Source organism: Piliocolobus tephrosceles, chromosome 10 (genome assembly GCF_002776525.5).
Source record: "Piliocolobus tephrosceles isolate RC106 chromosome 10, ASM277652v3, whole genome shotgun sequence".
NCBI lineage: Eukaryota > Metazoa > Chordata > Mammalia > Primates > Cercopithecidae > Piliocolobus > Piliocolobus tephrosceles.
This window is the reverse complement of record NC_045443.1, coordinates 83037194-83055905: the sequence shown is the minus strand read 5'-3', so window position 1 is coordinate 83055905 and position 18712 is coordinate 83037194. Positions and strand designations below refer to the sequence as shown.

Below are 18712 nucleotides of genomic sequence, written 5' to 3'. Positions count from 1 at the left end.
CAGGCACGGAACACCACCCCTAGCTAATTTTTTTGTATTTTTAGTAGAGATGGGGTTTTACCATGTTAGCCAGGTTGGTCTAGATCTCCTGACCTCGTGATCCACTTGCCTTGGCCTCCCAGAGTACTGGGATTACAGTCATGAGCTACCGTGCCCAGCCTAAAAATTTGGCTTATTATTTTTTAATGTCTCAGATTTTCTGTTTTCTTAAATGTTTTAAGAAGTTAACCAATATTTTATTATTATTATTATATTGTTTATTATAAACAATAATATATATAAAAGATATATATAATGTATTTATCTCTAAAAAATTGTACAAAAACAAACTGCTCTCAAGGTAAATTTCAATTACTTGTCTTATAATACATGATATTTAAATATATAATTTGCTCACTTATTAAAAATTTAATGTTAATTTGGGAAAGTAAGGTGGGAGTTATTTTCCTATGTCAAAGTAGAAAGAATTTTGACAGGGGCAGGAAATGTACTTACTCTCCCCATTTTGTAGGAATTATCCTTTTTATAAGGAACAGTGTTGGCAACTGTGTGAATATGGCCATGTAGATTGATCTGTGCTTCCTTAGCAAATCAAAACAAAAGGAAAGCACATTTTAGCTATCAGGCTGTAGATAATTGAAACTAAAATTGTGAAACAAATTGTTTTTGACAAAAGAGTTTCCTCCTCAGAATTGAATATCAAAAGTGGTTTTCATTTTTTCCACTCATATGGCACAGCTTCCACTGTGGGTGACGTCCAAGATCCTGATTCAGGATGCGGACTAGGAGTGTCCAGGTCACAGTGACGGCAACTAAGGTTGTTGGATTTATTAATGTATTACTCATCTTGCTAAAACAAGGTTTAAAATAAATGGTCATATAGCATTGTCTTACTTTCTATTTCGTTATTTTAATTTTAGTTTAATTACATAATCTAATTTGACTGAAGAAAATTAATTATAGTTAAAAAGTAGTTATACCATGCATTTGCGTAGAAAAAGAAAAGAAACAACAACAACAAAAAAATAGATTCCTGAAAGCTCTGGGGAAACTATGTTTTAGGAAAAGCTCAACTTCCAAAATTTGACAATCCTTAATTGAAATGTACCCCTAAACATAGTGTGATAAACAAAAGTCTTTAGAACTATTTGACAATCAGGGCTGTGCTGTAGTTTCTAGCTTCTCTGCCCCAAAACAGTTCTTTACAGTCAAGCTTATTTATCTTTAAACCACCATTAGTTTGAAATAGATCAATAAAAGAATTCACTGGAGTCCAATGAGGCATTGCTTTCATCATGAAACATTACTGAAAAACAAAAAAGTTAAGAGCTATGTAAATACAATTTTTTTTTTTAATCTGAGTATCAGAATATTAAAACTGGTTAATAAAATAGCTCTCTGGTGCTCAATGGGAGGTTTCTATAATCAGAAAACACTATATGAAACCAAAAATGATGAAAGCAAACTATCAGTTGTTTAAAACAGAAATTGATGCCCATCAATCAAGGTAAGACACTATTTTTAAATAATACATAGTTTCTTCAGACTTCACTAATTTTACATGCACTTATTCATGTGTGTGTGTATTGTGTATTTAGTTCTTGCAATTCTATTACATGTGAAGGTTTGTATAACATAATCAAAATTTAAAACTGTTTGGTTGGGTGCAGTGGCTCACGCCTGTAATCCCAGCACTTTGGAAGGCCGAGGCAGGCGGATCACGAGGTCAGGAGATCGAGACCATCCTGGCTAACACAGTGAAACCCTGAAACCCCGTCTCTACTAAAAATACAAAAAAAAAAAAAAAAAAAAAAAAGAAAGAAAAAAAAGAAAAAAAAAATTAGCCAGGCGTGGTGGCAGGCACCTGTAGTCCCAGTTACTTGGGAGGTGGAGGCAGGAGAACAGCGTGGAACCCGGGAGGCGGAGTTTGCAGTGAGCCAAGATCTCACCACTGCACTTCAGCCTGGGCGACAGAGGGAGACTTCGTCTCAAACAACAACAACAACAACAACAACAACAACAACAACAACAACAGCAACAAAAATATTCTTGCACTACAAAGATCTTCCTCATACTACCCCTAGTAACCATCCTCGCTTCCCACTATTCCCTACTCCCTGAAAAATTTCTTCACTGATGATAACTGAAACATCATTCTGCTACCAAAATTATAAGGTTTTAAAGAAGGATTGATATAATCTTCCAGTATATAGTTTTCATTGCAGTTTTTTCAGTGTCAACAAAATACTGCTCACTGTAAACATGGAGATTACAGGAAAATGCAGAGTTATAGTTAATTGACACCCTATGATACACACTATTAAAGAAGATTTGGGGTAAGATAAATACATGATACAGATATAAAGCAGTCTCTAAGGCCATAACATGGATTTGGAAAGGCTTAGAGCATTGTAAGCTATTTTATGGATTTTACTTTTAGTCTAGCATAAGGGTAGCTATTGCAAAATTTTGAGCAAACAGCAATCTGATTTTATTTATGCTTTAATAGGACTGTGCTGACTGCTGTGTTGAGACTGTCAGCAGAGGCTACAAGCATTCGGTAAGATAGGGTAGCAGGATCATAGCTATGGATGTGATGAGAAATTATTAGGCCGGGCGCGGTGGCTCAAGCCTGTAATCCCAGCACTTTGGGAGGCCGAGACGGGCGGATCACAAGGTCAGGAGATCGAGACCATCCTGGCTAACACGGTGAAACCCCGTCTCTACTAAAATACAAAAAATTAGCCGGGCGTGTTAGCGGGCGCCTGTAGTCCCAGCTACTCGGGAGGCTGAGGCAGGAGAATGGCGTGAACCCAGGAGGCGGAGCTTGCAGTGAGCTGAGATCCGGCCACTGCACTCCAGCCTGGGCGACAGAGCGAGACTCCGTCTCAAAAAAAAAAAAAAAAAAAGAAATTATTAGCAACTGTATTTACCTGTATTTTGAAATAAAAGTAAACATTCCCTAGTCAATCGTGTGTAGCGTATGGCAGAAAGAAAGGAGACAAAGAACACAGTGATACCTTAGGATAAGCCCTGGAACCAGGAGGTTGCCATTCACAGAGAAAGGGTGAAATGGGCTGGGGGAGGGAGGAGAGTAAGAAATTATAACTTACTCTTTTTAGAAATCAATGCATGCACTGAAAGCGATTATTCAGCTTTCAATGTATGCATTGCATTGTTTGCTAGAAGCCATTGCAGTAGGTCTTTGTCTTATTTATTTTATTTATTTACTTACTTATTTTTGGGGGATGGAATTTCACTCTTGTTGCCCAGGCTGGAGTGCAATGTTGCCATCTCGGCTCACTGTAACCTCCACCTCCTGGGTAGCTGGGATTACAGGTGCACACCACCATGCCTGGTTAATTTTTTGTGTGTGTTTTCAGTAGAGACAGAGTTTCGCCATTTTGGCCAGGCTGATCTCCAACTCCTGACCTCAGGTGATTTGCCCGCCTTGGCCTCCCAAAGTGCCGGGATTACAGGCATGAGCCACCGTGCCTGGCCTGTCTTTGTTCTTGTTTACTATTATTTATTATTTATCTAGTTCTCTTCTTTTCTGTTACATCCTCTGTTTATTCATTTGCCCAGTTGTTCTTCATTGTTTGCAAGGTTCAATATAAAAATATGTAAAAAGGATTTAAGGTCCAGGATAACTTTCTTCTCTTCTAGGGTAGGTTTATTTTTCTTTATGCAAGTGCCTAGGGGTATTAGTAGACCAGAATGACCTTCATATTATCAAGAATTTAAATTAGAAGTTGCAAATATATTTTCCCCTTATTTGAGGGATATAGATCATCAGAATCGTAATTAAAAGTGTTGGTGAATTACAAATGTCTCCTAGCAAAATTTGAACCCAACTTTTATTTTTATTTCTATAAATTTTTCAAAAACTCTCATCAACTGCTTGATCTCATCAACCACTTCTTCCTGAATTGGCAGATACTCCTAAAGGAAAGATTGAGCTAAATACCAGGTTCATGTTTCTCTAAGTTTCATTTCTTTTATTTTGGAATTTGGTCCTAGAATTGTCTTCCTAGCACTCCAAATGCACACGTGTGCACATGCACAGACACATATACAGACATACATTTTCTTAATCTGCCTTTTTGAGAGGGTTGAACTGAATTACAATTGCCACTATCAGAAGCAGGACTCCTGGGCCATTATATATATATTTTTACATGTAACTCCATATTTTATACCTAATAATAAGAAAGTGAAAAGGTGAAAGTTTAAGAAGTGAATAAACAAAGATGCTTTTATATTAAAAAAAAAAAAAAAAACAACTCTGTTTACAATCCTACTCTAGGTGGTGGGATATAGCAAGAAATGGATAGATTGCCAAGACAACTGCTCTTCTGGAACTGACATTCTACTGGGGGAAGACAGGAAAGAACCAAAAAAGAAAAAAACAAAAACCAGATATCGCAAATGCTAGCGTGGATTTTAAGGAGGCTCCTGTAACATAGAGCAGGCAGCAGATACTTTATACTGAATGGTCTGAAAAAGACAGTCTACGGACAGGACACTGAATCCAAGAAATGAAAGACAAGAAGAAGGAAGCCATATAACAATCTGGCAAAGCTGGATATGTCTGAGGAATAAGAAGGGGCAAATGCACCTGTACTGTATGGATCACAGGAGAGAATTATAGAAGACTTTGTGAGATCAAGTGAGGATAAAGTGACACAGAACCCTGGAGACCAAGACAGGAAATGTGATAAATTAAAAATATTTAATTTTTAATTTATCACATTGGTTTATCTAATACACCCAATCTCCAACCACATAATGAAGACAACAAATAAGCTTAACTCTTGCCTATTGGAAAATCATCAAATATATATTAGGAAAGGCCTTTTTGTATCTTTCCTCTAAAACATGTCATCATTTCTTCTTGTAATGACTTTTGAGTTTTTTGTTTGTTTGTTTTGCTTTTGTTTTATTGAGATGGAGTCTCAGTTTGTTACCTAGGCTGGAGTTAAGTGGTGTGATCTAAACTCACTGCAACCTCCAAGTCCCAGGTTCAAGCGAACCTCCCACCTCAGCCTCCTGAGTAGCTGGGTTTACAGGCACCCGCCAGCCCATCCAGCTAATATTTTTGTATTTTTACTAGAGACAGAGTTATACCATGTTGGCCAGGCTGGTCTCAAACTCCTGACCTCAAGTGATCCACCCACATTGGCCTCCCAAAGTGCCAGGATTAAAGGTGTGAGCCAGTGCGCCTGGCCCCTTTTAATGACTTTTAAACTGATACGTTATCAGGCTAAACCAGTGGGTTGATGATGCACATTTGTATTTTTTTCTTTCTTGGAATCAAAATAAAATGAGATAAAATGAAACAACATAAACCTAGAAGTAACAAATCACCATTTTATGATCTCCAAAGTAATAATTGATTTAGGCAAGATCATTAACGCATAAAAATGTAAAAAGTAAATGCAAATTTAAAAATGTAGTTCTACATCAGAGAGTTAATAGCCATCCTCACTTGATGTCCATTATATAGCAAGAATTCAATTTTCCAGGTCCTGAAAATATGTTAGTGATAGCTTAATGTCCCATGAGGATTCCTGAGGATCATGAGAAACTACACTAAAACATGGTATATGATCTCATTTCCTGTGTGCCACTGTATTTGCCACACACACATACACACACACACATATATATACACACACACACATACACACATATATATGCTGAGATATATATATATATATTTGACAAATTAAACTAGGACATTTATTTTATTTAATCTTAGAGTTCTCCCTTTCTCTCTCTCTGTGTTTGTGGGCGTGTTCAATCACTTCTTCCAACCCAGTTGTATATATAATATAAACATCCCTCAAGTCATACCACTTTTGTAATACCTAGTTTTAGAAAACTCAAATTAAAAAAAAAAAAAAAGTTCAATATCACAATGGCCAGTAATCATAAAGGCAAAACATTAATATTAAATGCAGGATTGTAATGACAGACAAGAAAAATTCAAAGACTAGGCCTAGACTATACATCTAGAAAAATGGGTGGTCCAGGAGTCCAGCTATGTAATCCAGACCTGTTCAGGATGTGTTTGAGGTTTGGTGCCATCTTGTGGCAGTTTTCTCCTATGGCCTAAATATCAATGGAGATGATCTTGGGTCTTTGTGTTGAAGATTACTGCTATCTTGCGCTTTGTATACCATCTAGAGTGTTGGAGGGCTTTTCTCAGCATGGTTGCTTTGAGCAGCCCTGTATAGGGATGACTCAGAAAGGATCTTTGTCCATGTTTCTAGTGTTATCTCAGCAGTTTACTACTGTTGCTTATTATTTCATGCAGGCCTTATCGTAGGAGCAAGGACATTTCTCAGTTCTCTTATTCCAGCCTCAGTCTTAGGTAAGCCCTGTGCATTTAACCTTCCAGGATGGGGCTTTCTGAGCATTCCTTATATCTCCCGGCAACTCACCCTTCCCAGTCCCCTGCCAACCAGAACTCTGCCTTGTAAGGATGAGGAGGTTCTAAGCCAAGAGTGCATTTCCTGTCTGTCCCCAGTAGCTTTGCTTTGTATTACTGAAAAAATATAAAACCCTGAGCATTCTTGCCTCTGCCAAGAGTCTGGGTTTCATGTTTGTTCTTCAGCAGCAGCATTTGCATACTGCAGTCCCATTTGCATACCTGCACCACTGACGGTGGGGGTGGGCCTTGTCATGTTCCTTTCTCTGACCCCAGTCTTTCTCACATGCACCCAGTAGAGGCCTACTGCTCAGACAAGAAAACCCTTTTTATGGCAAATAGGTTTTCAGTAAACAATAGTGGGAGTTCCAGAAAAAATTAAAACTGACAATGGACCAAGATATTGTAGTAAAGTTTTCCAAAAATTCTTAAATCAGTGGAAAATTACACATACAACAGGAATTCCTTATAATTCCCAAGGACAGGCCATAGTTGAAAGAACTAATAGAACACTCAAAACTCAGTTAATTAAACAAAAAGAAGGGGGAGACAGTAAGGAGTGTACCACTCCTCAGCTGCAACTTAATCTAGCACTCTATACTTTAAATTTTTTAAACATTTATAGAAATCAGACTACTACTTCTGCAGAACAACATCTTACTGGTAAAAAGAACAGCCCGCATGAAGGAAAACTGATTTGGTGGAAAGACAACAAAAATAAGACATGGGAAATAGGGAAGGTGATAACCTGGGGAAGAGGTTTTGCTTGTGTTTCACCAGGAGAAAATCAGCTTCCTGTTTGGATACCCGCTAAACATTTGAAATTCTACAATGAACCCATCGGAGATGCAAAGAAAAGCGCCCCCACGGAGACAGAAACACCACAGTCGAGCACCATTGACTCGCAAGATGAACCAAGTGGTGATATCAGAAGAACAGATGAAGTCGCCACGTACGGAGAAGGCGGAGCCACCAACCTGGGCACAATTAAAGAAGCTGACACCATTGACTGGAAACACCCTAGCTAGCACAAAGGTGACACAAACCCCGGAAAATATGCTGCTTGCAGCTTTAATGATTGTATCAACGGTGGTAAGTCTCCCCATGCCTGCAGGAGCAGCTGCAGCTAATTATACCTACTGGGCCTATGTGCCTTTCTCGCCCTTAATTTGGGCAGTCACATGGATGGATAATCCTATTGAAGTATATGTTAATAATAGTGTGTGGGTACCTGGTCCCACAGATGATCATTGCCCTGCCAAACCGGAGGAAGAAGGAATGATGATAAATATTTCCATTGGGTATCATTATCCTCCTATTTGCCTAGGGAGAGCACCAGGGTGTTTAATGCCTGCAATCCAAAATTGGTTGGTAGAAGTACCTACTGTCAGTCCCACCAGTAGATTTACTTATCACATGGTAAGCGGAATGTCACTCAAACCACAGGTAAACTATTTACAAGACTTTTCTTATCAAAGATCATTAAAATTTAGGCCAAAAGGGAAACCTTGCCCCAAGGAGATTCCCAAAGAATCAAAAGATTCAGTTTGGCAAGAATGTGTGGCCGATAGTGCAGTGACATTACAAAACAATACATTCGGAACTGTTATAGATTGGGCACCTCGAGGTCAGTTCTACCATAATTGCACAGGACAAACTCAATTCTGTCCCAGTGCACAAGTGAGTGCAACTGTTGATAGTGACTTAACAGAAAGCTTAGACGAACATAAGCACAAAAAATTACAGTCTTTCTACCCTTGGAAATGGGGAGAAAAGGGAATCTCTACTTCAAGACCAAAAATAATAAGTCCTGTTTTCTAAGCTTCATACCGCCTTAGAATTTGGCCTGGAAATCAAACTATAGAAACAAGAGATTGTAAGCCATTTTATTCTATCAACCTAAATTCCAGTCTAACAGTTCCTTTACAAAGTTGTGTAAAGCCCCCTTATATGTTAGTCGTAGGAAATATAGTTATTAAACCAGACTCCCAAACTATAACTTGTGAAAATTGCAGATTGTTTACTTGCATTGATTCGACTTGTTATTGGCAGCACTGTATTCTGCTAGTGAGAGCAAGAGAAGGCATGTGGGTCCCTGTGTCCATGGACCGACCATAGGAGGCCTTGCCATCCATCCATATTTTGACTGAAATGTTAAAAGGCATTTTAAATAGATCCAAAAGATTCATTTTTACTTTAATTGTAGTGATTATGGGATTAATTGCAGTCACAGCTACAGCCGCTGTGGCAGGAGTTGCATTGCACTCTTCTGTTCAGACAGTAAGCTTTGTTGACAATTGGCAAAAGAATTTCACAAGATTATGGAATTCACAATCTGATGTCAATCAAAAATTGGCAGATCAAATTAATGATCTTAGATAAACTGTCATTTGGATGGGAGATAGACTCATGAGCTTGGAACATCGTTTCCAGTTACAGTGTGACTGGAATACGTCAGATTTTTGTATTACACCCCGAGTTTATAATGAGTCTGAACATCACTGGGACATGGTTAGATGCCATCTACAGGGAAGAGAAGATAATCTCACTTTAGACATTTCTAAATTAAAAGAAACAAATTTTTGAAGCCTCTCAAAGTCACTTAAATATTGTGCCTGGAGCTGAGGCGTTAGATCAAGTGGCAAAAAATCTTTATGGATTAAACCCCATGACTTGGATTAAGTCTATTGGGAACTCTACTGCAGTAAATTTTGGAATTATGTGTCTCTGTTTAATCGGCTTGTGTTTAGTGTGCCGGACCAGTCAAAGAATCCTGCGTCAAAATCGAGAGAAAGAACAAGCCTTCATCGCCATGGCACATTTATATAGAAGGAAAGGAAGAGAGGATGTTGCGGGAAGTCAGGGACCTTGAACAGAGGGACTGGCTGAAGCCATGGCAGAAAAATATAAAATGTGACGATTTCATGGACATTTATTAGTTTGCCCAAATTAATACTTTTATAATTTCCTATGTCTGTCTTTACTTTAATCTCTTAATCCCATCATCTTCTTCGTAGGCTGAGGAGGATGTATGTCACCTCAGGACCCTGTGATGATTGTGTTAACTGCACAAATTGTTTGTAGAGCATGTGTATTTGAACAATATGAAATCTGGGCATCTTGAAAAAAGAACAGGATAACAGCGATGTTCAGGGAACAAGGGAGGTAACCCGGAACTGGCTGCCGGTGAGCCGGATGGAACAGAGCCATATTTCTCCTCTTTTTAAATGCAAACAGGAGAAATATTGCTGAATTCTTTTTCTCAGCAAGGAACATCCCTGAGAAAGAGAATGCGCTCTGAGGGTAGGCCTATGAACGACCCCCTTGGAAGCGTGCCGCCTTTTACAATCGAAGCCGAAGGGATGAAATAAGCCCCGGTCTCCTGTAGTGCTCCCAGGCTTATTAGGATGAGGAAATTCCTGCTCTCAAACCCCGTTTCCTGATAAGATGTTATCAATGACAATGCGTGCCCGAAATTTCATTAGCAATTTTATTTTTAATTTTAATTTTAATGCCATCCTGTGATCTCATCCTGCTTCCACTTGCTTTGTGATATTTTATTACTTTGTGAAGTATGTGATCTCTGTGTTGGTACCAGAAACTGAGGCAATGGCAGGAGTTGCTGATGGCCTCACAAATCTTAACCCTGTCACTTCGGTTTAGACCATCTAAAGTACTACTATTATAAATTTCATATTAATCTTTGCGTGCCTATTCTGTCTGCTGTTAGTCTGCAGGTATACCCAACAGTTCCAAAAAGACGGTGACCATCGAGAACGAGCCATGATGACAATGGTGGTTTTGTTGAAAAGAAAAGGGGGAAATGTGGGGAAAAAAAAGAGAGATCAGACTGTTACTGTATCTATATAGAAAGAAGTAGACATAAGAGACACCATTTTGTTCTGTATTTGAGATGCTGTTAATCTGTGACCCTACCCCCAACCCTGTCCTTGTAAGAGACATGTGCTATGGTGACTCAAGGTTTAATGGATTTTGGGCTGTGCAGGGTAGGCTTTGTTAAACAAGTGCCTGAAGGCAGTATGCTGGTTAAAAGTCATCACCATTCTCTTAATCTAAAGTACCCAGGGACACATACACTGCCAAATGTCGCAGGGACCTCTGCCGAGGAAAGCTAGGTATTGTCCAAGGTTTCTCCCCATGTGAGAGTCTGAAATATGGCCTCGTGGGAAGGGAAAGACCTGATCGTCCCCCAGCCTGACACCCGTGAAGGGTCTGTGCTGAGGAGGACTAGTATAAGAGGAAAGAAGACCCCTTGGCAGTTGAGATAGAGAAAAGCATCTGTCTCCTGCCTGTCCCTGGGCAATGAAACATCTCGGTGTAAAACCCGATTGTATGTTCTGTTTACTGAGAAAGGAGAAAACTGCCTTAGGGCGAAAGGTGGGACTTGCTAGCACAATTCTGCTCTTTATGCACTAAAAAGGTTTATGGAGATGTTTGCATATGCATATCAAGGCACAGCACTTTTCCTTAAACTTATTTATGTCACAGAGATCTTTATTCATATGTCTTACTGCTGACCTTCTCCCTACATCCTATTATCCTGCCACTTCCCTTTTTCTAAGATGGTAAAAATAATGATCAATAAATACTAAGGGAACTCAGAGACCCGTGCCGGCGCGGGTCCTCTGTATGCTGAGCACCGGTCCCCTGGACCACTTTTTCTTTCTCTATACTTTGTCTCTGTGTCTCATTTCTTTTCTCAAGTCTCTCATTCCACCTAACGAGAAATGCCCACAGGTATGGAGGGGCAGGCCACCCCTTTAACTATCTCATTTAGTATCATCACCAACTTTATAAAGTAGGCATTATCATTCTAACCTTAAGTTCAGTAAGCAAACACAGACAGGGCAGGGCAAGGTATATAGGCATGTGACCTCTATAGTAAAAAGTATAGGGTGTTACTCTGAGAATGGCCCCACACTTAAACTCCCACAACACAAATTTATCTATGTAGCAAAGCTGCACTTGTACCCCAAACTTAAAGTATGAGTTTTAAAAGAAGAAATATCAACAATACATTTTTAAAAAAGGATCTGCTATTGCCACCTAGAAATTCCTAATACTTTTATTTTTGAATTACAAGCAAAGTCTATGAGATACAGAGCATGCCAGTAAGCAGTGGAGATTGGCCTCAAGGTGTCCCTGCAAGTGCAGGCTCAGAATTTTGAGCCTGAGGCTTTACACAATTGGCCTGGTGCCCCAACACACAGGTATAGGCTTCAGGGCAGTTCAGCGGGTATTCTGGGGTCCCAAGAAAACCAGTTGGCACCTGGGTCCAGATTAGGAGCCATGGTGAGATGCAGTAGAGGTGGCAGTAGTGGTTCTGGCCACAAGAGAGAAGCGAGGCTCCATGTATCAGCAGCACTAGGCCCCATGGAGAGACTATGGCTAGACCTTCCATCCCCAGAGCCCATCCTTGTGGCTTGTGCACAAATAATAACTCTCTAAACTGAGGGCTGGACAAGAACTGTTAATGCACAGGCAGTGTACTGTGTCAGCAAATAATTAAAAACTAAAACTTACACATAAACGTTGCCATGAAACATACTGGGAAGTGTCTAGAATTCTTCAAAGTGTTCAGAATATCCAGTTTTGAAAACTGCTGCAATATTGGAAAGCAGATATCAACAGTCTTAAAAATAAAAATTAAATTTAAAGATCATCATATTGAACAGAAAAGAACATGATTTCCATATGAATCTTCAGATAAACTAAATTCTCAGGACAACCTACATATAATCTTTAAAATTTCAGATGTTTTCTTCTTAGTATGTTTGTCAGCTGCTTTTTTCCTCTCACACTCTGCTAAAGGAAAAATAGTTTGCATGTCCACTGTCTTTTTGGAATTGTTGTGCCCTGAGTTCCGAGACTCCCCTCAAAGACGACCACCAGAAACCGAAGTCAAAGCCAAGCGGCCGGGATCACTTTATTGCAGGTTCGAACCTGGACCTGTCTCTGTACAGGCGTAGTCAGGAGGGCAAGAGAGAGGTCCCGAGCACAGCTCAAGCCTACTTTTTATAGTAAGGCACAAATAGGTTACAGAAGATTAGGGCATTTTTGCAGTTACAAGATTGGGATTGGTTGACATTTTGAAGTTTGAACATTCGGCAGTTTCTGATTGGCTCCCGCCCTTTTTTAAACCACAAACGTCTAGGGTTTTTTTAATAGACAAACTGCTTGCTTAACCATGGGTGGGAGGGGGTGGTTTCGATTGAACAAGCAGGGGGTACGTGACTGGGGGCTGCAAGCACCGGTAATCAGAACAGAACAGAACAGGACAGGGGCTTTCACAACGCTTGTCCATACAACGTCTGGAATCTATAGATAACATAACCGGTTAGGTCAGGGGTCGATCTTTAACCAGGCCCAGGGTGCCGCCCGGGCTGTCTGCCTGTGGATTTCATTTCTGCCTTTTAGTCTTTTCAGAATAAAGATAACTTTAAAATTAATAATAAAAGCAACTCTAAAATTAAATTTTCTCTCCTAATTGAAGATATAAAGATAAAATGCATTACCAGTTATTTTGATATATAAAATGAATCAATTTTTAGTTTCTTAAATTGATTCTGCAAGTTACAAGGAATGTCTGAAGAAGTGTTAAAATAATATTGTGTAAGTTTAAATTTGAAATTAAACTCAGAATACATAAAATTTATTTGCATTAGGTCATAAATACACAGCTTTAGTAGTTTACCAAAAATACTTTTCTCAAAATAGAAAACTATTTGTGGCCTTGAATTTCTCAAGAGCAATTGATGTCACTTTCACATATATTTTTAGAAAATTGAAGTATAAGTTTTGATGACTTACTAAACAAATTTGCAGTAGTGATCCAGAAAAATCTTATGATTAATCAAGATACCACATTAATAAACTATTAAAACATATTGACATTTTTGATGATACAGAATCCTGGTGAGTGAATATGTTCCCTGATGTCCCTAGATATCAAGACAAATCTCAATCTTTAAATTTTTCATTCTATTCAATTTAAATTTGTTTTTCAATATTTTGTTTACCTTTCACTATTTGTTGTATTACATAAATTTATGACACCAAAATGTTTTTCATTTGTAAATTTATGTTTGTATTCATGTATCACGATTATCCATTACATTTTGCAATTAATAACTTTTTAAAAACTGTTTATTTTTTAGTTACATTTAATAGCACTTTTTTCTTGCATTTCTTATGAGGTAACCCACAATATCCTTTCACAGTAGGCTTCACAAATTTTGCAGCTAGTCAAGCATATAGACAAAGTAAATTGCATAAAAACTCATCAAAGTCTGGCCCCAAATCTCTGAATCACTAAGCTATGTATACAATTTCTACATTAAGGAATCAAAGCCCGTGAGGGCAAACGGAGTGTAGGACATGATCAATAAATAATAATCCAGGTAGAAGGGAGGACTATGACTCATTGGACAATGCCGGTGTGGTCTCCTGGAGCTGTTGATTTCAAAAGTTACTGTTACCATGAATAACCAGATGATATTAATAAGCACAAGATAATACAAATTTAAAGAACTTGTATTAGTTTGTCAGAGCTGCTTTAGCAAAGTTCCACAACTTGAGTGACTTAACCAAGAGGAATGTAGTTTTTCATAGTTCTGAAGATTAGGAGCCAGAGAAAAGGTAAAAGCCAGGTCAGTTTCTTCTGAGGGCTGTGAGGGAAGGATCTGTTAAGCGACTGTTTTTTTGACTTATACATGGATGTCTTCTCTCAGTGTCTTCACGTTTTTTTTCTGTATACATCTCAGTGTCCAAATTTTCCCTTTTTAAATAGATATCAATCATATTGGATTAGGGGACACCTTAATGACCTTATTTTAACTTGATAACCTCTATAAAGACTCTAAGTACCATTGTGAGGTACTAAGGAGTTAAGACTTCAGTATATGAATTTGACGGGACACAGTTCAACCCATAACAATGCTATATGTTTTAAAGTGTTTTCACAGTGTGCTTTTATTTTTGCCTAAAGTAGGACTAAATGAAATGAAGAAATACAAGGGAAAATATAATAATTTCTACATTGAATAAAAAGACACCGATGTCTTCAATTATATGCAATGCCGGTGAACATGTTTCTGAATGTCCCTAGATACTAAGACATATTTCAGTCTTTAGGGCATTGATTCTGTTCAATTTAAATCTATTTTTCAGTGTACCACTAATATTAATCAAATTCAGTATTTAGTAACAATAGCATGTCCTCCACTAGAAAAATAATTTAAAAATTAAATTCTATTGTAGAAGATTGGCTTAGGTGAAAAAAAGCAACACTAAAAATTGGGAGGAAAATATACATATTTTTCTGAATATGTATATTTTCTATGTACATATATATGTCTCTCTCTCTCTCTCTGGAAAATTATGGAATAGTGAGAGAAGTGGCGTCACTGAAAACAAATTGGCAGCAACCAAGATAGATTGAGGAACAATAAATACTCAAGAACAGCCATATTTTATTATTTTAAAAATCAGAAAAGGAAAAATATAAAAATAAAGTTTTCCTGAAGTAAGAAAAACAGCATTTTTTGTTTCAGAATAACTTCCAAAAGCAGCCACTTTCTAGAGCTATAAATGAACCATGGAGATAGGTCATAGTGTTCAGCTGTGTAAAGTAAGGCACAGATAAGGAGATCCAGTAGGTTGTAAAAGTAACAATATTCATGACTTACTGTCTTTTATATTTTATATCATACTTGCACTGTTATATAATGTCTAGGGACTTCAGAGGAATGGTAGTAGCTGCAATGAATTATTTATCTACACATGAACACAAAACAAAACAAAAAAATGCAGTTAGTCCATGTTCTCAACTATGCATTCGAGGGCGAAGTGTTGTAAATATACAGAAGAAAATATCCTAAAGCTAAGGTTTTGTGTTGAAGTAGAAAATGTTCCTAATGTTTCAGAGGACAGTTACTTGGGTGCAGCTTTTGTTTCTGCTCTGTATATTTGAAATTGAAGTTTAAGTGCCTATACTTTTAAAAAGAGAGTAACTTTTACAGTATCCTTATACTCTTAAGTTTAAAAGGTTACTTATTTTGTTTCCCAGTGCCATATCTAATTAGGACCAACATTGATGTTAAGAAACCTAGGTTAATATTTACTAACCTAAATATTAGTAAACATTCTTAGACTTTCAAATGAGGCATTTTTTCTTCTTACATTTCTCAGTTCATTGTATGAAGAAAATGGCAAGTAACATTTAGATTATGAAAAGGGAACCTGGAGCATTTATTCAATAATCAGTATAGAGTAGTACAACTACAACTACAAACCAATAAATTATGCAGTTCAATTCAGCAAGTGCTTTTCTAAGGTACAATTAATCCTATAATGGGAATAGAAACTTTAAAAAAGGAAAAAAGTATTGTGAATTTACAGATTATATTTTATTTTAGGAGAAACTAGTGTTCAGTTATTTCTACCCTATCATACACAGTAGACCAGCAGAATGAGCACACTGGTTTTGCATGACAGTTGTGGTAGGCAGAATTCTAAGATGGTCTTCATGATCCCCACCCTTAGTATCTAATTCTGTGCATAAGCTTCTCTCTTTGTTTGCAGACAGAAACGTTACTTTGCTTTTAACCAAGAATATGGCAAAGTAAAGGTATTTTGCAGACATAAGGTTTCTAATCAAAAGGAAGATCATCCTGGGAGGACCTGACATAACCAAATAAGCCTCTTAAAAGAAGAACCAGACATTCCCTGAAAGAAGAGATGAAGCAGTAGGGCTTCTTGCCTGCTGGTCTTGAAGAAGAAACAGTCGTGCCTGCTGGTCTTGAAAAAGAAACAGTCTTGCCTGCTGGTCTTGAAGAAGAAACAGTCATTTTCTGAACTACCTATGCAGAAGGCTAGGAACTGTGAGCATCAATCTCACAAATACAAGGAATTGAATTCTGCAAACAACTTGCATGGTTTTGGAAGAGGACCTCAAGCTCCAGATGAGAATGCAATCCTGGCCACCTTTATTGCAGCCTTTTGAGATCAACATAAGGACACACTTAAGCTATGCCCAGACTCCCGACCCATGCAAACTTTAAGGAAATAATATATATTGTTTTAAGCCACTATTTGAGGTAATTTTTATACAGCAATAGAGAACTAACATATATAACAATCATGAAATGTGCTAAAACATAACTGCAGAGAGGTCATCAGAAAAATGTTATTGGTCATAGCCTTTATATGGATCTTACAGTCTAAATGTTTCAATATTTATTTTCAGTTGCTTACACAAATATAATCACACACACACGCAGACACACACATACAGGTACACATACATATGTATACCTGGGAAACCCTAAAGTGAAAAATTAATAGCATTTAAATAACAGTTGTTAAATTACTAAATCCAGCATAGCCTGGCTTCGGGTAAGGTTTATCCCAGCATTTGTAAGTATCACAACTTGTAGGCACTTGCCCATTTTAAAAACATGACTATCAGGATGCTTCCTGTTCTACTTTAGGTCACATGGCATGACTTCAAGATAAAACATAACTCTGTAATTCTACATAAATAGTAGGCTAACTGTTGATAGAAGATTTTTGAAGTTTAGATAGATTAAAACCATAAAAAACAAGAAAAGTTTCATGTTATTTATATTAATAGAGAATAATTTATCAGAGTAGAAAGACTATTATCATTTACAGAGATACAAAAATCACAAAATAAACTTAGTTCAATAGTAGGTTTTAAATAGAAAGACAAAATATGACATGAAGTATTAGATATGTATTTATATTACTTTTATAATCAAAGTTGAAGAAGTATTTCCATGTGTATTTGACTTTTTTTTTTCTTTTCTTTTCTTTTTTTTTTTTTTTTTCCTGACAGCACATTCACACTGGGACCTCAGACCACTAAAGGCAGAAGGTACTCTGAGCATCCAGAGCTGGCCAGGCCCTGTTTTCAGACGTGGTGGGGTGGCATTCTTGACACGTGTTGTATGCTCAGGGGCAGCACACCCGCTCACTCATCCCTGGTGTAGGACTCTGCAACACCCTCCTGACCAAAGAGCGGCCACAGAGGGCTGATAAGCAGTATCTACTCTTGGAATAAAGCAGGAAAAAAAGGGGCAAAAATGGAGGCAGTGGGGAGAATTGTGTGTGTCTGCCCATGGAAGGCTGTGGTGAACTACAAAGTACCACGATTCTGTCCTTTACTCAGAAACCACCCTTGAGCCTCCTGCTTTATTCCAACTCCATTACACTTGCCTGAAATTGTCTCTCCCCTTTCTAAACAAAGCTTCCATTGTCCCTCTCCCTTCCTCCCTGCTCAGGGGCCATGTGAACAGCAGGTCATTATTGAGAAGTACCTGTTGCAGTCATTCTCACACCCCACAGCCACTGCCACACCCACCCACTGGTGACTGCCAGGGCCTGTCAATAGATCTTATGTCCACTGAGCCCTGGTGATGAGGTCCAGCAGCCACCGACAGGTTGAGTGTTCCCTCCTGCCATCAAAGAGCACCCAAGTACTTCAGACAAAGAGGCTTCATACAGGAGCTATGGCCAGATTCTTTACACCTGAACCCTTGCAGGAGAGCCTGTCCTTACAGGCGTCAGGGTTGGAGGGTCTTGGGTCCTCCATGACCCCAGGAAGAGGAGATGGTCACTGGTGCCCCATCTTGATTCTTGTGTCTCATCATTTCAAGAAGAACTTGAGAGCTTTAAGCTCATCCTGATTGAAGGGGTTCAAGTTAAAACTCTTCAGCTCTGGTTTGCCTTAGGCCTCACTGTTTTTGGATTATTTCTATATCTTTATCCAGATGATCCTGATTTTTCTTAATCATTTCCTTCACCTGAGGGTAAGGCATCTTGACAAACATGTTCCTGAAGCAAACCACATCTTCAGAGAGGCTGAAACCATTCTGTAGGGCTCTCAGGCCTTCTGGGTTTTTATTCCTTTTGGTGTCCACATCCACAACCTGCTGCTTGTCCACCAGCACCTCCTCCACAAGCTCCTCCACCTCGAACAGGTACCACAGAATTTGCTCTGCATCAGGTGACAGCATGGCACCCACCAACTCGGGTGCACAACCCCTCATTTAATCTTTCAATGCTGGAAGAAACTGCTCCATCAAGTAATTAAAATACTGTACAGTGTTTTGAAATTAACATCTTGCCACCAGCAATCTTATGTGTATATATTTAACTTTAGATTAAAGTCAAATAGGACCTAAATGTGATTTGTTTCACCCTTAATAAAAATTTCAATATTCCAAAGGTGATCTA

General features: G+C 38.3%; 1 pseudogene; it reads right to left on the bottom strand.

The window, feature by feature from the left end:
• Positions 1 to 18122: 18122 nt before the first annotated feature.
• On the bottom strand, positions 18123 to 18492 carry LOC111544868 (annotated as a pseudogene).
• Positions 18493 to 18712: the final 220 nt, after the last annotated feature.